The 22,833-nt window shown below is 34.1% G+C and overlaps 1 protein-coding gene across 1 annotated transcript in view; it reads right to left on the bottom strand.

The window, feature by feature from the left end:
• Positions 1-22,833, bottom strand: part of LOC117212934 (forkhead box protein O) — a 296,038-nt gene that overhangs the window by 7,461 nt on the left and 265,744 nt on the right. The gene's annotated exons all lie outside the window — the stretch shown is intronic.

Genomic DNA, 22,833 nt, shown 5'->3' with positions numbered 1-22,833 from the left:
GCCTGTGCTGGCAGCCCTCGGAGGTCACGGCGTGGTTTACGCTTCTGGAAATACAGTTCGAGGACATGGATCTTACGGACAACAAGCGAAAGTTCGTGACCCTCGCCAGGTGCCTCGGCGGTCGGTACATGTCGCATATCGAGGACGTGAGGAGGAGGATACCAGAGGCGAACAATACGATAAGTTAAAAAACACGATCATTCGAGAGTTGGCTGATACAGCCAGCACGAAGTCACGCAAACTGCTGACTTTCGAAGAGATGGGCGATCAAAAGCCGTCCCAATTCCATCAACACCTGAGAAGACTAGCCGGTCCCTCTATGCCGGACGAATTCCTCCTCACACTCTGGAGGGAGCGACTCCCGGAATATATAGACACCGCCCTGGCCGCGGTGGACGAAACGGACGTAGAAAAGTTGACGCGAGCAGCCGATCGAATTTACGAGACACACTCGTTGAGAAGACAGAGGGTCGCCGTTATCGAGACAGAGAGAATGGGAGGCGAACGGCGAGATCGCCCCTCAGAATCGGCAGACAGACTCGTTGTCGTCGTAGCCCTCTAGTGTTGGCGGTTGGTACCAGCGGATCGCCCGGGAGGTGTTGCGCCGCGTTGATGCCTCGACCTGTCAGCGTCCTGTTGATACCGATCCGCCACATACCTATCCCTTATATTTAAGGAAACATCCCATATGAACATAGATTTTTTCAAATATTTTTACGACAGAATGTATAATTTGCCTTTTCTTCCATGAAAATTAACTGAAGAAGCAATTATTAACATATGTATTTTTCCTTTCCTTTAGAATTGTACATATATTTTCTATTTTCTTAACAACATGTAGAATGATTTTTTTACTGTAAATAATGTGTAGGAAGCTATTCTGTATCACAAGTCAGAGAAAACTCAGATTGCTATCAACATAGAGTTTAGTCGCTCCTGAGACTTTTCCATATTTTGTTGAGGTTTATGCTTTAATAAATGCTTTCTTGAAATTTTTGAGAAATTGAGCACTCATTATAACAAGACATATTTAGTTTCTGCTAATTAAAAGAATGGATCACGAAAAAGCTGTCTATTATATCTCAATTATTTTATTCATCGAATTATTTGATTCTTTGCTTGTTGTTACGTAAAAGGAAATTCCGAAAAATTGTTCACACTTCTGTATGTTAAGTTGTATTAAGCGATATCTTCGTTGTTACTTTCAAATTTGTTCAAAATTGCAAAAAATGCAATTTGAGAAAAGTTGAAATAAAAATGGAGAGGAAAAATTTCAAAATATTTTATTTCTATGACTATGAGGTAAGTGTCGATATTAATCCAAAGTCTAAGAAAAAGTTTTGTTCCGTCGTTAATAATAAGCTACAGATCAACGTATGCTCCAACAAAATTCGTATTCTGAACTTGCTTATTCTTGACATCAGAAACTGACATTCTTGCTGAAATCCATTTTGCTAAGAGCAAAATCTTTCTTTTCTGGATATATCGATCTTTTTTAATCACAAAGTAGTGCTGACACGAAAAATGGTATCGCAAATTGATTCAGAAGGAGAAGTGGAAACTATATACTATCGAAATGGTAGAAAATTGTTCTAATACGAATAAAAATAAAAACTTGATAGGGAACACTTGAATTATACATTTAAATACACATGTAGAAGTTGGTTTCATAGATTAGATTCAATAACTTGTTAGTAAGATAAATAGAAAAATAACATGTAATTAATAAAGCTCTTTAAAATATATCTTCGTGAAAATACACTATCGCATAAAACTCTGGGCATTTATCATATCTTTTTCAAAATCTAAGTAAATTTAAATAATTGTAGAATTCACATCTTATATGACAAGGTATGTAGCTGATGTATAACATGGTAATGTATTAAAAATTTTACTTATACATCATTTAGAATTCATAATTTATATCGAATATTAAAGTTTCGCTAAAAATGGGAAATACTTTAAAACGCAAGTACATATTGTAGGAGAAAGAGGAACTGTTTAAATACTTCTATAAATGAATTTATAATTTTTAATAACCCAATGAACATGGTCTTTTTATATAAAATACTTTTACATTGAACTAAATTTATACAAATTACTTTCTAAGTAAATACAATTATCAGCAAAAGTTTTTCAAATTATGAACCCGATTATACGAATAAAGCAAAAATTCTCCGAAATTGTTTAACAACTAGTGCATAAAATACAAACACAGTAACTATTCACCGCACGTATATATGTAGATCTAATCAAACAAACAATGCATATACGAGAGAATCGTGCAGGACTGAATGGCATACAGTACCGATCAGTTACTTCTGACTTTTTTCACTAAATATTAGCACCTCTATTTGAATAAACAAATGAATATGACGATTCTGTGTAACATGTTTCGAAGTCATATCGTTTATTCCATTGTTTTCGCTGTTCTGACACGTTAAATGTATAGATTGATATTTCGAGTTATTTAAAAGTTATTTTCTAGAACTGATATTTTGTTTCACAGGTAAGTAAAAGATTCTAATCTATTAAGTATAATTATCAGTTCCAGTTTGCAATTTTCTTTGTATATTATATACATTATGATCTAAAAATGTTTTCAAATGTTTGTCGGCCAGTATCGACCATCCAACTGCCATCAAGTATAGACTAAATATTTTTTATCTGTAAGTTCAATCTATTGGTAACTGAAATTAAATTAAAAGATGTTCATTTAATCTTCTACCTTTTCCCACAGAAAAATCTCCGAAATTCCAAAACAGAAAGAAGGAAAATGGACAGAAGAAGGCATGAATGCGGCTTTGAAGCTACTTCTCGAAAATAAGATGATCCAGAAACAAACCGTTGAGGCTTTCAATGTTTCAAAAACGATGAATGTGATGGCTGGGCACACATTCGAATGTATAGATTAAGAAAATATTAATTATTTTACTTGTGATATATGTAAAAATAAAATTTGAATAAAGATGTATATACTAAGCTGTAAATGTTTCTTTTTTAACATTATTAATCATTTAGGTCGAAAAATCTACTACTTAAAATTAAAATGTCAATCTTTATTATTTAATTTCACAAAATTAATTGCCATTAATTTGCATAATTAAATAATTAAATTACATAATTCCACATAATTAAGTTGCATTTGTACTACAAACTCATTTTTAAAATTTTGATATTCACCGACCAGTCCAAGACGTAACAGAAAAACTTACAGCGCTCGGTACTGCACGATTCTCCCCTAGTACTTAAAAGAAAATTAAAATCCCTTAAACACTCCACATGATCTTCAAACATGTTCATTTTCTCAAAAGCTCTTATAGCATTTCGCAATGTAGCCCTCTGTCAAAGACGTCTACTTCTACCTATTCCTTACCAAATCTAATGGATCATCCGATTCGCTCGCGTATTGCATGTTACAGCCGACGACAAAAGAACGATGGAAAAGTTGTCGAAATAGATGCAGCGTGTACGATCGACGAGCAGCTTCGTTTAGCGAGAAGTTGATGGACTGACGATGGAAGCAGGGTGGGAAGAACGAGCAGCAGTAGCAGCAGCAAGCAGAAGCCAGGAAAGGGAGACGAGACCCCGCTCGCGTTGCTGTCGTCGTCGTCGTCGACGTCCTAGCCGTGATTTACATGCAGCCCGGAGGCCGTTGTCGCGGTGGCTTTTACCGTTCTCTCCAGCTCTCTGCTCTTCCAGCTTTTAGTCGCCGGCTCCGTTCCTATGTGTGCATCGAACAGTTGTACGTACACGCAAGCAGGCTCTCTGGACACCTCCGCGAATCGTTGAATCCAGGAATTGGGTTTCGCGTTGGCGCGTCATTATGTTGTTTATGAGCACGGGAACGTGGCGAGACAGCGAAGAAAAAGTGTCCACGGACGCACCGGGCAATATTTACCGGTCAAGCGACACAGCACCAAACCCGCGTTTCAGGATTTTTCCAACAGGACGAGTTTTATACGGCCGGCTGATCCACTTTGCTTTCGAACCACGACCAATCGCCGCGCCGCTTTGGCAGGCTACCAATGAAGAACTCGTCATGTGTGTGTTTCAGTTGTTGGAACCTAACTTACGATTTTTCCTCCTTTCGTTTACCTTCCTTCCTTTCTTTTTGAAATTTTACTTTTCCATCACCTTTTATCTTCGCCATTCTTTACAGTTTCATCTTCACGGTGTCTCTTCGTCGAACGTTTTGGTATTTGTTTCTTTTTTTTTCTTTTATTTTATTCGAATAGACACGAAGGAGTACAGGAAGACCCTATAAAAACCCCATAACGCGAGATGTACCCAATCTCATAAAAATATTTGAACGCTTCTAGACACTTTTTATGAATGTATCATGTGCATTATGTGAAACCATTTTGAAATTACATTAACACATTAGCACACGACCATCATAATTGCATTGATAAAGTTTTAAAAAGGTTTGAAAATTTATATAGGAATTACAAGATATGTTGTACAAGTACACATTGCCCAGAAGTTACAAAAGTATTTGAACAGTCGATTATCCATTACGTTAATAAACATATTTAACATTTATTGTATGTTTAAAATGGCTATTCATGGTACATACTAATTTTTTATTAAATATATGTCTACAATAAGTATCTTGTAATTTCTATATATATTTTCGAATTAGTTTCAAATTTTACCAATGATAGTTGTGTCATCGTAGTGATAATGAAGTTGCAAAATGTTTTATAAAATACAGGGTGCGTTATGGGAAACAGACGATTTTCAAATGAACGTTACGAAGCAGACAGTGGGGGTAGATGCTTGAGTAGGAGGGTATTTAACGCGTTAGGCAATATCACTTCATTTGTTATCATGTCGCTGTGGACATTAGAGCATGAATGTTTGTATACGGTAGTTTCGTAAAAAGCGATAAGTCGGTTATTGAAACTCTTTCGTCGGCGTTTCAATATTGGGCGTCATGGGAACATTTCAAGTCACAATATCATCTCAAGGTGGGTAACATCTTTTCGAACAAGAGGAACAGTAATGAAAAAGAAACCACCTGGACTTGTCGCAAACTGCAAGAACTCTGGAGAACGTGGGAAGAGTGAGAGAAGCCATCATACGGAGTCCAACTTGTTCTGCTCGGCGACATGCTGCTGAATTAGGAATGAGCGAAAGCACAGTAAGGCGAATGCTACACAAAGATATGGGACTCCATCCTTACAAAACGATGGTCGTTTAGAAGTTAAACGAAGGGGATTTTGACAACGTTCAGTCACCGCCGAGCTAATGCTCGAAAAATTATTGAAGAACATGAGGACGCAACCATCATGATGAGTGATGAAGCACATTTCACATTCAGTAAAGAAACAGAACTTCCAATACTGGGCTCCACAAAATCCTTGTGAAACACCGTTGCATAACCCGAAGGTGGCGGTTAGATGTGCTATTGGTAAATTTGATATCATTGGCCCGTACTTTTTTGAGGAAAATGGAATCACTGTAAACTCAGTTTGATACATCAATATGATCAACAATTTCTTGAAATCGGAACTATGGAGAGGAAGGATTAACAGACAATATGTGTAGTTTCACAAGATGGGACCACCGCTCATAATCAGGTTCCTTGGTCTCCTCGGTCACCTGATTTTTCAGTGTGTAACTTTTTTCTGTGAGACTACCTCAAGTCACGCGTATACGAAGGAAAGCCACAAACATTAGAAGAACTGAAGGACGCCATTCGCCAGCAACTAGGGATGATAAACGAAGAACTGTTGGGGAAGTAGCAGCGAACCTCCCGGAGCGAATATAAAGTTGCATTCACTAAAATGGTCACCACTTAAGTGATATAATTTTTCATACATAAATTCATCGTCTTTTTCCTCTGCAATCTTCATTTCCTTAAAAAGCATTTCATCCCCACTGTTATTTCTCAAATAGTGCCACACAAGGGCAGTAGGAATTTTTTTATCTCGTTATACAAGTATCCTATTGTAGGTGCAGGTATAGTAGGTCGTTCTCGTGACTGGGCTAACGAGAGCATGTGAGTTTTCATGAAGAAGCACAACACGATGAAAACGACGAGATACGCGCCGAGTGGTCTTGAAACTTGCGCAGCAGGTGAAAGGTAAAGGACTGGATTGCGTGGTGAGAAGCATTACAAACGATTACTCCTGTTTCTGCTGTTAACTCCCATGCATGCGGCATAATGCGTTATTAAACAGCTGTTTCGGGGAGTCTAATGGGAAGCTCGCGCAAATTGCTCGTTTGAATCGCGGATGCCTTTTGGTTATTCGTCTCTTGTCGTTCTTTTACGGAATAAATTGTATGGGCGTTGTAAACGGGTTTTTATTGTCGATATTAACGTGTCTAGTTGAATGACTTATGTTGTATTTAACATGATTTATTCCCCGAGAAAAGCTTATTGTAGTATTTGTTTGAGTTTGAATTCAAAAAATTGAATTGATATATTTTACTTCTTCATATTCAATATTGCATACATGCAATATTGTACTTTTCTAAGTCATTAATTAGACGATTTATTAGTTAATAAGTCTTAAACGATAAATGTATTTGTATATGATAAATTGGTTTTCAATTTTGATATATTATTCCTTCTTTACAAAACTACCCGAAAAGATATGTTTCTATTATTAATAATTAATAAAAAATAATTTTTATATACGAAAAATTACACAAAAAGGTACTAGTTAATCAATTTTTGTGTAGTAACTTACATTTGCGTAATTTTAGTATCATAAAACGGTCGAGAACTATTTCATTCGCGTATTACTTTGTTCAGCAAGCTTCAATCTATTAAATGCTTTTCTGTGATAAAAAGATCTTAAATGTGTGTAATTTATGTTAAGTAATAACTATAATTATGTTGGATCCTTTTTGGTGTATGTAAAGTATTACATATAGTATAATATAACTTGCTAAATTTATTTTCAACTTTGTTTATTATTTACATATTCTTAAGTTCTGTTATAGATTGCTTAAATCCGTGCTTTTATTACGTTTTGTACACATAACTTCCTTTTCTATTTTAAATGTTAAATGTTCAAATGTTTATTATTTTTAAGAAACTCTATTTTACATACTTGATTCACCAAAGAGCAAGACCAGTTTTCATTTGTTGAATGATAAAATCCATTTTATTAAATAGTATATATTATAAATTATTCATTCAAAAACAAGCATACAATTAATTTTTAAACACTCAAAAAATTTTAAACCATACAGTATACAATCGCGTTAAATTAACCTATTAAAATTATTATTCCAGGTAACAATATTATTCAATAAATCTCATTCGATTCTTTTTATAAAACTTCACACAATGTCATATAGTATTTTTGTATTTCAATAATATACTAATTATACTGCACTACATTGAATATATCGGCTTTTTAATATACAATTACAACAATGCTAAAAAATAACAAAGACAGTAACAGAAAATACAGTCCCTTTACTATCTCACAACGTTAATTTCACTAAATACAGATATGTCTCGTAATTTGCATTGAATGAGTGAAAACTCAGTTAAAAGTTATTCTTGTATCATCACACTCAAGTTCCAAATCTTGGAGCACGTGCAGAAATCGTACGAACTAGCAACAACCCATCTACATAAATTTCATATATCATGGATTTATCATTAGTATAACTCTTCCAAAGCCGTCGACATCCCCTTGGTCCTACTTCGTAATTTTATGCTCGCGTTCCTTCCCCAGGCGCAAGCCAGTTTTATTCCCATCGCAGACTTTGAGTAGCGTCATTCAGGGTATTTGGGCGAAGAAACGAGAAACGACGGAGAAAACCAGAGGACAAATAGAAACAAAGAGCAGAAAGTGAAAGGAATGGGTCACGACTTCGTTGAGATTTTGTGTCGAACCACTTTTCTGCTTGTTGAATTTGAGTCATTTGCCGACAATATAATTATGACCTTTAACTATCAAAGAGAATGACGGGGACAATTGTTGGATGTAGATTGAGCGTCTTAACGGTAATGAATGAATTGCTAGGATTTAAGATTACTAAATTTACGTGCATGAACATTATTTTTCTACTTCCAATGGTATTAACGTTGGGGTTATAGTATGTATTACTCTCAATTTTATATTTTGTTAGTATATCAATTTCCTAAATTCCAATTTTCTCATAGTCCAATCTTTCAATTTCTAATTCTCCCTTAATTCAGATCCTAATTTTTCTCACTTAACTTTACAATTAGTATTCGATTTTTACGTTCTGAATTTTCCTATCATTCAATCATTCAATTCTTAGTTTTTCCAAAACACAACTTTCCAATCTTACAATTTTCAATTTACGTAAATCTTGAGTTTCTAATTTTTTCATTTTTTACAATCCATTTCGAAAATAAGTCATTGTAAATTTCATTTCTCACGCAATTTCACCTATATAAACTATATGTAAAAATAGTGCATTAATTTTTTTACATTTTTGTAATCAATTTGTGTGATCAATATATTACTAACTGAACGAATTACTCTTGAAGTTATTCCTAGAAGTTATTCCTAAAAACCATGAATATTGTTCGGATTATCACAGTGATTTTAAGCTTATAAAACATGCTCGTAAAATAAAACATACAGACATTCGGTCTGTCCTTTCTATTTTACATTCAATTAAATGTATACACGTGGAGTTATAATTTATGCTTGAAATTGTTGTAATTGAATAGAAGGAAGATAAAGTATACGTGATATCGTTTATAAAATATTCGTGATAATTAATTCGTTAATTGCTTATGGTATAATATTATCTCTTAAATTTACTTGATTTACTTAAGTAGTTTTCATTTAATATGTTGCATTTGCTACGACATGTATTTAGATTACTCATGAAAATGCAATATGAATTTTACTTTAAAAAAGTTGATTTTTGTTTTTATGGTTCAATGTTGATTAAGCATTATTTACTCCCCCCAGAGACTACTGCCAACTCTGCTAGTTTCAAATGATTGCATTTTTAACATAATAAATATTTTATTCTTATCATAGTTTGAACAGTTTCATCTACAATTGACAATTGCTGAATATGTATTTTCGACTATCTATCAAAGAGTCCTATAAATCCGAATAAAAAGAATAACTATCTAAACTAGTTATTCATCTCGATTAAAAACAGAAGCTTCAAAGTCGACGAACCTACACAAGATTCAACAGAACGTATCGAGAGGATGCACGGACAAATATATTTCACGCTTAGAAATTCGATACAGATGAATTTAGATAGCAAAAGAGAAAAGAAGAAAATGGGGGTGGTAACTCTGTTAGCACTTCGCACAGCTAGTCATTCATACATACATACACAAAAGCTTGCGGCACTCTTCGCTCGGGGAATGAAAGATCGGACGTCGATGGTAAAACGTGCTTGCCTGGACTTGCTAATGGATTCCGCACTCTGATTTCACCTTCTTTTCTTTTTTCCCTTTTTTATCTTCTTCCTTTTTTATTTCGTGGTTCCTCTTAAATTCATATACTTTCCATGCCTTTGTTCAGGTGCGCATACTTGGCGTTCTCGTGGAAAGCTATATACATAATTGAAGGACCTCTACGAACCCTTTAACTTCCAACCTTTGCTACACCGCACCGAGAAAACCCGCTTATTGTGTATTTTATAACCGAACGTATTCGACCCTATTAAATTTGCGAGCAATTAAGCGTCCGTTTGAAAAAGGAATCGATATTTCCCCTTTAGTCGTTCTGTTCTACGAAAAAAGAGAAGAAACGCGGAAATAAATTTAACACTATCCTTCGTTTATCATTTATAATATACAAAAATATCTCTGTAGAGTCCCTTTGATATTGAAGGTGCATTTTTGTATAGGATACATCATTTAAAAGAAATTATTGTTACTTTGTAATTGGTCAAAGAGCACATTTGAAATATTTTGGTATCGATGACGAATAATTGGTTCGGTACTGAGATTACTTTTTAGCTGTATCGCTTGTTTTTGAAGCGATTTGGATAATTTAGTGGAAATAAAAATATTGTAATTTTACTGTTTATAATGCCTCGTGTAATTGGTATTAACTGCACTTTTAAAAAGAATGCCATGAAAAAGTATGGTATGATATCCGATGAACCCATCGGATTCAACTTGATATATTTTTATGCGTGAAAAAAGATTCTAAATAAAGATAAAGATTCTAATAAATCTGCTTTCTCTTAAAAATAGGATTCTAAATTTGATGCAATTTTTTACACGCTTAATTCTTTGCATTCTGAAAATTGCTGATGCGACCTAACACATTTCTACAGTGAAGTTATTTAAAACTGAAAATTTTCTTTATTTAATCATATATATGTACAGTAACCTTATTATCTTTTAAATTTTTTATTAGTGGAAGTAAAAAAATATTTGTTTGTTATTAGTATCAATGAACAGTATTAGTAAAATACGAAGTGTTGAAACAAATCATTAATTTAAAAGTTTTAAGTTTACTAAGATTACGAGATATTGAAACTATAATAAATATTTGAATGATCCTTCGTTGAACCCAAGACACTTTTCCATCCTTTCCTTTTCATTATTAAGTATAAGGATTGTATCCTTTTTTTGAAATATTTTATAACAATATTTTGTAACAAAACACGTTGTTGAATATTTTGATATTTAGGAAACAAAGCTTCTGTTATTCTGCTATTAATTTCCAAGACTAATTATTAGCTTAGTGAATAGTATTATAATATTAATATTAGAATAGAATCGAATAATCATTAAACATTAAGATCATCATTAAACACGATACTTTAAAACAATAAAAAATACAAATATTTATGTAACATAAAATAAGTCAATCGTGATTTAAATAAATTTAAAATCAATCGTAACTTCAAATAAATTTTCATAAATACGTCCATAAACTAGCTGTCATTCCGATAATATCTAAGTTGTTAACTCCTTTTATGATGTAATTCGCGTGCAGAATATTGGTCATCTTCGAACAATATATTTTTATCCATTCTTTCGATTAAGTAAGAAAGGCAATTCCATCCAACAACCTTCTTGTAATATCTCAAAGCAATTAACTGTCTTTGTATTTAGTAGTTAAACGATACGGAAGTATCGTTATTACGTTAATACCTTGGCTCCGCTGCTAATGCAATTTCCAGGTGGCAATTAGTCATTGATACCCTCTTTTTGGAACATTTATCGGATGCTTTCTACGACTAATCTTCTTAAATACTGTCATTTAACTGGCATGCTTTATAATTGACAGTTTGCAGTTACAATGAACAAATTATAGGTATATATAGTTCGGGTTGCCATATCATATTTCGCGACAGTGCTTTTTAATCGTCCGGATTCCCGCGGCAGGTCGTAATAAACCTTATAATTTTTCTTTAATTTATATCAATTCAACATCAATTCGGAATGAGTTTTGCATCATTTGCAAATAAGTTCGTATTATTAGAGACTTGTAATAATAGCATCAGTGTTTCAGTAAATTACTAGGAAATTATCCCTTTTTCAAAGAAATAAGAAAGCTTTATAAAGTTCCTAATAATTATGATTACAAATAAATATTCAGGACATTGCAAATAATCTTCGTTACTGTTGATTCAGAAATACATAATATTAAGAATGAAATTTAAATATTTACTGTGTGCGTTGACTCAAATATTTAACTTACTCTTGTATTTCACAATGTGTAATTTAAATTACAATTTTATATTTCTAGTTTGTTTTATTTTACAATTTCTTATTATAACAAAATTAATTTTGCTGGTTCTATTACTTACTTTTTCATAAAGCCATAGCAAAATTTCAAATGCTACAACTAATTAACTTTAATTAAAAATTTCAAACTTTGAAACCATTTTCATCCCTTTTGAATATTTCTAACTATTACCATATCGTTTCATTTTTAATTATATCAAATGATGTAACTAGTTATTTGCTCCTTCTTTTTATAACTGTTTTTAATTATTTATATATATGTATTTACTTTTATTCCCATACTAATACTACAAAGAATCAATATTATTAAACTTCTGAGAATGTCCTAATGAATAAATAACCTATTTTCGCTTACAATACAAACAATCTTACTTATATCAAGTTATATCAAATATTACTAACATGCGGTTAGAAAAACTAAACAAATTAAAATATGCAATGTACACTGTTGAGAAAGCTAATCACATGTCATTCGATCTTCGTTAACCTACTAACCCATATCAATTAGATATGTCTTATCTATTTCTTAAATTTCTAACTCTAGTTCCGTATCTTAAACATTTATTTAGTATTCACGTCACTGAATTAGTACTAGGTCATTCTATAAGTAATACGATTTTTCTAAGAACTGAAAAAAAAAGAATTACATCGATAAAAAGTGCTATTATTCCTTTGATAGGATATTGAAGTTATAGAAATTATTTAATATGAGTTATTTACTATGCCTTCAAATCTAAGTATTATTGAATTATGTTATTGCCAGTAATTAGACTATTTAAAATCAGCGTTAAAAGAAACATTCAATTCCGATGGTAGTTTTGATGGAACATCTGATATTCTCGTTCGCAAAATATATTTATAAAATTAGGTAAATGAGAAACGAGTAATTTTGCGAATGATTAAAAGGCATAGAATTCAAACATTTCTTCAAAATTAAAGGACTTTTAAATGATGACAATAAAAATGTAGAACTAGAATTATAACAATAAAAGAAATATTACATCAATCCATAATTGCACTTTTGTGTGTTTTTTAAAAACATGTGATTAAAAAAAGTCATTTTACGCAGATGAAATTAAAAAATCTACCATTAAAATAACAAAAAGCTATACCTTTTTTTTGTTCTATCACAGTAACAAAAAGTATTTATGAGCTTATGAATTCATTTGATACGTTATCTTTTCTGTCTTAATTTCCTATGAACAATTGTATGCATCGAACAAAATCAATTCATTTAGCAACATCTGAAGAAATGTTATTTCTTATACGCATTCAAAAAAGCCATCTTTTTTTAGCATAAATATGTATTATGATTTTGAACTTTAATACTGAAATATTTGATAAATTAAATATTTATTAAGCATAGAATAGAGAATACGAGTACGAATGGTCACGTAAATCTGTTTGTAAATTATAGTGAATGAGTCTTAAAAACTTATATACAGTAGTTCACATAACCATTTGGGCACTTATTGTAGAAATTTTCTATATATTCTATGTGTTATATAAAACATTTTGAAATTTCATTAGCATTACGATGAGATACATCGTGACTGTATTGTTAAAATTTGAAATCAATCTGGACATATAACATACTATATATGTATATTGGAAGTTACTTGAATTCATATAATAATATAATATATTATTACATATTAGATATAAGCTCGAAAACCTTCCAACCTCCACATCATCCGAGTAATGTTACGAATTTCGGCTCGCAAAACGTGATATGATGCCTCCGATAGTGATAAGCCGGTTGATTTCTCGATAAGCAACATTTAATCTCCGTAAGTAAAATACAATAGAGTATTTGGCCACGACGCGACGCAACGAGTTTCATACACAGTCTCCGTACAATATCGCGCGTAGTCCAGTGTTCCGTTGGAGGTTCCAGCATCGAGTTATTAAGCTGGCACCAGCGGCCATGTCCAATACTGGAAAAGTGGTAGAATTTAATTTAAAAAATAGGTTTGTCGGTGGCACCATCGCATAGAGCGCACAGTTTTTTATATTTTTAATTTCCAGCGGAGAACGTCGTTTCTATCTGTCACTGACATACCCTCCTCATCCCTGTTTTGAAATGAACGAAAAAAAGAGAGATAGTGGGAGAGGGGGGAGAGAGAAAGGGCATCAGAGCTATTCTGTCGATGTATGATCTGGCCACTGATATATGGCGGTAACGTGAGCAAAAATGCGAGGCCGATTGAATTACATTGAGTTACGTGTCGTTACGCAACGTACCTATGGGCAGAGAGAAGCCTCGGCAAATTTATAGTACGACCTTTTGGTTACGTTTGATTTTGAAAAATCGTCGCCGTTCGAAATTACGATCCCACCCACGCCCCGCGCGTTTTGGCACGTGCGCGTCGACCATATTTATTTGCCCCACGTGTTCTCTCGGGGAACCACTTGCTGTCTCTCTCTTTCTTTCTTATTCTCTTTTTCCATCGTTCGGATCATATAATCTCTCTCTCTCTCTTTCTTTGTCGAACATCGACGCGGTGTTCCCGATTTTCGGATGCCCCCGCTTTCCGGCAAAATATGCGGCCCGTGGAAACGACGCTTTATAATATCATGGCTGACACTTATCGTTATGCATTCTTAAGTGATAAATCTCGAACGAGCCGCGGAAATGTTCGAAATTTCGGAGCGAACGCGCGGTCGTCGCGACGCGGATCTTCGATGGTTGCAACTCGGCCACGCGCTGATCTATATCTGCTCGTGAACGTGTACGTCTCGTGCATTTTCATTTCATCAAAAATACTGATATGTAATTGTAGCTTCAGTAAGACAAGAAATAGATATCTGTAAAATATTTTTGGATATATATATATATATATATATATATATATATATATATATATTCATTCTAATTGTAACCGTCTATATAACTTTAATCCTGGCAAAGATAAGAACAAATTTATTATGCTATAATATCTTTTAATATATGTATTCTTCATTAGGACATATCTAATAATAAGTTGGTATATGTACTTTCGAAGTAAAACATAATTGTCTGTGTAATAACCCGCACAGATCTTGTAAACTTTTAGACAAATAAAGAAAACATATACACGCTTTCACAAATATTACGACTTATGAAAAAGAAGATGAATGTGAATAATTATCAAGATATCATTAAAACCATTAAGAAATCATTAATTATTTTATGCATCATTTATGAATAGTTCTATCAGATGGAATATCTCTTTCATAAGAATCACACATATCATTTAATTCTTTTCGAGAAAAGAAAAGCGTTTAATATAGAAAATGCATTCTATCGTTAGTTTACAGATAATACAATTTTTCAATATTTAAGAAAATCAAAAGATCGTAATAAAAAAATATCTAGGACGCATGAAAGGATAATTTTTTTCAATATATAAAACATATATAAAAAATCGACAGAAACTTTCTAGATAACTTAGAATTTCTTAATACAAATATATTTTTGGATACATTATTTCTTGTACATTCTTTTTCACTACAAAAGACTGAGAAACAGAAAATAGCGGAAATAGTAGGGCGAAAATTATATAAATTATGTCTCCTGAACTACAATACTAATGATTCGATATGTAAACTAACGATAAGTAAGTTCTTTGGTAATAAAAACGTCTTTGATAATAAAACTTTTGTTACTTTAATGTTATTAATAAGTGTTTAATAATATTGAAGTCTATATACATATTATTCTTCTTGCTATAAAAATTTCATTGATGATTTGTTTAATGCTGAAATGATATCTTTTTATTACTATAATAATGTTATGAAAAATCAGTTAAAATTTACTATACATCATTAAGTTATATCCATATCTTCATATTAGACATTTTTTCTTACTACATCGATAATAATATTGTGATGTACCATTTCATTAAATTACATTAGGAAAAACAAATTTGCATCAAAATATGATTTGAATGATCAACAGTTATTAAAATCACATGTTCGCGAAAAAAATTCGTCCTACAATTCGACGTTTTCCCAAACGTTATCTTCTACAGAGCAAAAATTTGCCTCCAGCTGCTAAGAAATGCTACTGCCATCTCATTATACAATCATCTCCGTGCTTATCTATGGGAAAAATTTTCTTTAGTCCGTATTCTTATGCTGATTCTTCCGTATCTTATATTTGAGAAAAAATATACGCTTAGATTAATCAAGATTTTTCTCGTTATCTTTTATTTTGCATCTATATTTCTATCAAAATCTAACAAAGCATTGTAATTTCATATTTCATACATATCTAATTATTTTTGCTTTTTTTATTCTTGTCGGAGTTAGATACATATTGAAGGAGTATTTTATTTCCATAATTATTATGCATTATGTGTGAAACAGACTTGAAAGATTTGTAGATTATTAATTGCTAACAATTAAAACACATATTGAACATTAATATCCTCGGTAGGAACCTATTAACCCCCAGTAATAGAAAGAATAATTTGGCAACACTAGATACGTCTATTCTTAAAAATATACAAACGATTAGAGGTTCTAGAGAGAGAATAGCTCTGATTGTGATTGACATGCGTAACGCGATGAAGGAATGCATTAGGCAAAGAATAGTTCTGTATATAAGCCTACATCATTTGTAGAAAATTTTAATAGTTAAAATAATCTGCCACATCATAAAGATAGTGTTTGTTCGACCAATCGCGGGGAGACGTAATCGCAAGGAGAGACGTCAACGGGGGTCGTAAATCCCCGTTACGATTATAACAATCGACACCACGAATTGATCGATCCCCCGATTTCCGTTGAGATAATAGGGGTGATTGAGGTTGTATAACCCTGTGATTCACAGAGTTATAAATTATATGCTTCCAACACTTAGATTACACTGACGTAGAGAAATAAATAATTAACAACTTGTCGCACGAAGCTAAGATAGATATGTGCGTTAGAGCAGGGCTCTTATAAGTGGATTCAATGTATTAGTGGACGTAGCACTATGAGATATTTAGGAGAGGAAATGTATGCTCGACAATACCGAGACCGACTCTCGCGTTATGCTTAGACTGCCCCGCTGGGCATTAGCGTATACTTAGTAGTTGACTTTTCCAACGAGGTAGAAGAAGTGAAGTTGAGTGACGATGCTGTGTCGGAGGAAAGCTAAGGATGGGTGTGTCTAGCGCACGGGACCATCGGATTTGTTGGTGCCGATGTTAGTTAAGAGAGTGAGGGAAACAGGTTTCGCTGTTAATTGGTTAACCGAAGGGTCTTAACCGCCCTCGAGAGAAAGTGGTTAGTGGGAGGAAAGTTGCAGCGCACGTGAGAAAACTAACTTTCCCTTGTCCCGCCGTGGTAGACAATAGTCTTTAGAAATTCGGACACAGATGTTTGTTTGTTTTGAAGGACCTTAGCAGGCAAGTGACTCGGGTTTATGACGGGTGCTTAAGGATATTGAGGGTACGCCGTACGGAAAAGCGGACATCTGGTGTCCGTCTGGCCCGCGGTGTGTGACCTGGGCCAGGCAGAGAGGCCCGGCGTAACAGATAGTTTCTAATCTTTTCTTTCTAAACATTTCTTTTCTTTTACTTCTTCTTCGACTCTTAATTCCATTAAATTGGTCAAGTATCTTTTGCTTCGATTTATGATATCAATGATTATACGAATTTGAAAATGCAGGCATTATATTTGGGTGTACTGGAAAACATGTACAAAAAGTTCTTTTAGTTTATTCCACTAAGAACTAAAGTGAAAAAACGTAAATTATGTATTATCAAATATTGTTTTCTCGGTTTATAAAAACCTTAATAGAACAATAAACGTTTTACGAGAGCTCACTGCATAAACCACAGATACAAAACAGTGATGATTTATGACTTAAAAAAATATTGTTTATCATAATGCTATAAATTACTCTTCAATTTATACAACCTTTACAAGGCTATAATAGCTAGGTAAGAAAATAGTAACGAAAAACAATATTGAACAAGTCTTACAAATTTCTTTCCAGAAGCACAATATTAAAAGACAAAATTTAGTAAGATAAATTGCTTACAAAAAATTCCGAATTAAATATTGCATTAACACAACATTGACCTTCAGTGAATTAAACAAGTACTCCATTGACTAAACTTCTTCCCTTGGACATTACCAGGAACAAGCGAGGAGAATTTTCCACCTAGATATCCTCGACCAGTAATGCAATTACCAAGCGATAAGAACATAAACTGCTCACCACCCAAAGTGGATTAAAAGGAAAGCGCTCGCTCGCTCGCTCGCGGGAGAGAGAGAAAGAGAGGGAGGATAAGAAACAACCATCGTCACCAAACGCCACTGTCCCGATCGTTTCAACCATATACACCTTCACCACGTACCTCTTAAACACATCGATTAATTCCCGCAGCCATACGAGTCACGCGAAAGCGAGCCGAAAAACCGGGATCGGTTGTTCAAGTAACTGTTACCCAGGGACTACCCTCTGAACTTACATATCGCACTATCCGCAAGTGCAAGGACAGTCAACGCCGAAGAAGAAAGAAGGAGTGCGATATCCCGACAATTGAAGATAGAAGGACGTGTGTGCGCGCCGACAAGGAAAGGGAAGAGGGAAAAGAAAGACGTGGAGGGTTAGTCGGTCTCTCTAGCTCAGATATGTGGATGCAGGATAGAAATATGTAAGTGTACATGTGCGCGTACTGCTGCTGGGTGAATAGGTAGGACGATATCTATGGGAGGGGTTGGCCACGTGGCGCCGCGGCGCGCCGTTCCGGCGCCGACGTCCCGCACACCCCGTGAGTTCAGTTTCACTTCAACCCCCAAGCGGCCCAACCAGACGACGGCCGGCTCTCTCGCCTCCAGGATTCGGCCTCGCTGCGAGACTAGGCTGCGTTTTGCGCCGATTGTATCGACCTTATTTCTTCCATATTGCCCTCCTTACTACAAATGTTCTATCTACCATTTTTCAAGATATCACTTATTTGCTGCAACAATAGCATACAGTGGCTTATGATATGAAAGTATTTGACCTGTTACCATAGATAAATTTTATGTTATTGAGCGTATTATGTAAAACAGCTTGAAATTTCATTCGCACTTGGAATGAGGCGCAACTGCATGAATCTATACGTTGGTAAAATTTGAAACCAATTTGAAAATGACTTAATTATAAAATATACATGAATAGTCATTTTAAGCATATAATAAGTGTTAAAGGTGGTCCCACTGAATATTGGGTCTTATTAATATAATTGACAATTGATTGTTTAAATCTTTTTATTTTAGTTCTGTGCGAAATTTTCTTCAAACATAATAAATGTCTTTATTTGTTAAATCAAAAATTGGACTGGAATATAAAAATTCGAACACCGCAACAAGGTATACTGGCAAGTTGAAAATCATAGTGGTGTAAGTGATGATTTTAAGAACTTGGATGTAATCGCGTATTTCAACCCCTAAAAGTACCATCCCTATATTTTCATAATTAATTGACTTATAACTTTATTCTCTGCCGCGATACGTTTTCATGTCTTGAAAAGATATACAGTAGAACTCCGTTTATATGAACTTGTCGAAGGCAAATAGTTTATATACTCAATAGGAAACCATTCATCCTCCTCATCTATTACTGTTCATTCATATTGCAGAAGTTTACATTCAGATAAACAAATTCAACAATCAGAAGTTCATGTAATCGTACACTACATAAACTTTCGTCCAAATAAATGGAGTTCATGTAAACGGAGGTGTATTGCAACGAACCTTTTATAACAATAATCGTGGAATACAATTATGCGAAAAATAACAGTGGAATGACTTACAACACTATTCTCAGCTCTTCAACCAAAGATGATAGTATAGTCGTTGTGTTAACTACTCTAGCCCGACCTTCGACCTATGTGACCAGGATTCCGCGATACATTCGCTTTCTCGTCTGTCAGCGATTCGACGGACGATGGCGTTACGTCGAACGCCAGAGATCGTGACACTCGCCTATTTCTTTCTCTCCTTCTCTCTCCTTTTCTTTCTTCTTCCGAAACTTTATGGAAGATTCTTTGAGGGATGGTATAATCGGTATTGGTATCGTAACTAGTTGGATGATACGATGAGATAGATGTTTCGCAATGAGACTTGCTCGGCCGAGAGAATGATTTCTTTGGGTGTTAATGGGAGATTAGGATTGATGGAATCAAGGTAGTATATCAAGAGCCAGACATGAGTCACGTGTGTTGTTTTTCATATAAGAGAAATTTTAAAACTCAATATCTTGTCAACTTTGTCAATCACATATCACCAAAATTGTCTTTTTATTGAACTTGGTTGTGAAGTACTTTTGAAAAATATTTACGTCAAAAATATTGGTTTCAACTCTCTTGAAAATATTGATTTTAAACATATTGGTTATCTATCATATTTTAGATATTATATATGTCGTTTCATAGAATTTTTCCAAAATTTCATGGGTTTGTCATCTATTGCTACAAAACTTTCAATCAAATAGATTATTTCTCTTTTTAAGTAATTTTATATTAAAGTTATATGAACCTTAGTTGCATTCATGAAAACATAAATATCCATAAACATCCACAGTTAGTTATAATATTCTAAATTTAAAGAATGTATGTAGACTTTTGTAATTGACTGTCATTTCACATTTAATACCTGGGCATCGGTCACTATAATTATCCGTTACTTCACAAAAATACACTTCCAAAATATACTATCTAGATGACAATGATTCGATTCGAGGATAACAACGATTCGATTCATCCGCGGATGCGGAGGAACCAAGTTCTATGCAGTATGGCTTAACAAGGAAGACGGTACGGTTTCGAAGTGAACGAAACCGGCGACGGATCGGGCAGGTCGTGGAGTGGCCATCGAAGTGGTAGGTCGGGCTGAACGTCGACTGAAGCCACGAGTTTTCGTGGTCCGCCATCTTTATGGTTACGTCAGCATGTTTCAGTTGCCGGATCTGAAAGTTTTCGCCCGGCGACAAGATATTTCAAGTGGTCGCTCAGTCGCTATCGTCCCACGCTGAAATATTGGACGGCTCTTTCTTGCAGCCGCATATTCTTCTACCACCACCTCTGTTTCCCTCCTACCATCGCATCTCCTCCACCTCTTCATCGGCAGCCTCTCTACATCCAGCACTAGCTGGAATAGCAGTGGAGCCAGCAGCATACCCTCCTAAGAACACCACCCACCGTCTTCGTCATCCACCGTCTCGGGCAACCTTCTTTTTCCTCTTCCACTTTCTTCTGCTTCTTTTCTTCTCTCCCCTCCTATCGTGCCGGGTTCGGGCGCCTTACAGTAAGAACTTCAGAACTTATGAGTCGCGTATTAAGCACACCAAGCCGGCCCATCGTTAACTACCCATGAATGAGTTACGCCCGGTCGACGCTAATTCTCAAATTGTCCAAAAAGAATGGCAAAGTGTCTATTAATCCGCGCAGCTTCGTGCTGAGATCGGAGGACAGTGGAGTGAGGAGTATGGAAGAGCTATGAGGGCCTTTTCCGGTTGGTGAGGATGAGCGGGAATGGGACAGCCGCGAGAGGAATAGGCGTTTCCGGTGAAAAACAACGAATTCGACGGAGAATCCTGCTTTCTGGAAATCTGGACGCCCAATGCTTTATTTCGATCATTCTTTTCCATGGTTCTCTCTGCTTAACTCCTATAATTGAGACTTTATGAGAAAGTGTCATGCTACGTACTTTACCATCCTTCTACTAATTAAATTATTATGGAAGATTTTAGCTTCTTATCTCTTCAATTCCTTTGATGTATTCGTCGCATGTTTGATACATTTTTTAAAATGAAACCATATATAAATTATATACATTATACTTTAGTAATTAATAGTATGATATATAAAAGAGAAACTCCATCTTATTTACTTCGTCCATACAAATTGTATAATGATTTTATTTGAAATTTCCTTGACTAAAGAATGTTCTAGTTTAGTATGTTTCTCCCATTCTATATCAGTTTTAACATTAAACAGAATACATTAAAGAAATGTTGCTCAAATATAATAAATATGTAAAGAAAAGCATTTATGTGACTCCAAGAAATTTCGTTTTCCATATCTTCTTTCGTACGAAAATAGAATAATTATCAAATTGGAGATTCTTTTAATATAGGTATTATTCATACGTCTGATACCTTTTTCCAACGAGAAATTATATTTAAATTATACATCTTGAATTCTTAATAACCATCAGTGGTACTATTGCAGTATTATAAGTACTGTTATATAATATGCATATGTTATGAGTGTAATATGGATAAGGAAAAAAACTATAATGTGTGTGTGTATGTGTGTGTACAAAAGAAATTCCATCTGAATTATTTCGTTTATGTATGTTGTATAATGATTTAATTTGAATAGCTCTGATAAAATTATTTTGCAGTCTAACAGTTATTTCATCCTGTGCTTTTGGTTTCAATTTTAAGAAGAATGTAGTAGAACATCAAGAAAAACGGTATTCATGAGATTCTAAAAAGTTTGTATCACTTTTTACGTTTCTATTCATGTTGAAGTAGAGTAATTAATAAATTACGTCATTATAACATAATTCGTTATCGTTTGAATTGATAAACTTTAATCACGTACCATTGCACCATTCTTTGACATGAGAAATTAAATACGTCACAAAACTTACAATCTCCATGTCGCGGAGAATATATTTAAAATTCACAGTTCTATATATAACGCAGAATGCCAAAAACATTACTGTATCCAACCCCATAGTGACCCATGAAAGTATTCAGACACTTGTAGAAACCTTCTATGAATATATTGTGTATGTTATACGAAACATTTTGTAATTTCATTAATACTATAACTGTCTTGCGATGATGCTGTTGCAATGTTATTGTTTGTAATCATTGCAAATATAATTTTTGTATTCTTTATCTAATATTGAAAAATAATAGGACATTTAGTTCTATTTGTTCAACTTCATGTTTTTTTTATTCAACAATGATGTACTGTGTGTATGCATTAAAATTCTACCCGTGATAGCTGTTACGACCGATCGCGGAGAGACGCGGTCGCTAGGAAAACGCGTCAGCGAGAGGCGTAAATTCTCGCTACGATTCGGTGAATCGACGCCGCGAAGTAGTCGTTCCCCTGTTTCGGGTAGGATAACAGAGGTGGTTGATTGAATATTACACAGTAGTAAGTTAGGTC

The sequence above is a fragment of the Bombus bifarius genome, unplaced genomic scaffold, assembly GCF_011952205.1.
Source record: "Bombus bifarius isolate JDL3187 unplaced genomic scaffold, Bbif_JDL3187 scf7180000008418, whole genome shotgun sequence".
In the NCBI taxonomy this organism is placed as follows: domain Eukaryota; kingdom Metazoa; phylum Arthropoda; class Insecta; order Hymenoptera; family Apidae; genus Bombus; species Bombus bifarius.
The sequence above is the reverse complement of the archived record's forward strand: the minus strand, read 5'-3'. Positions and strand labels throughout refer to the sequence as shown.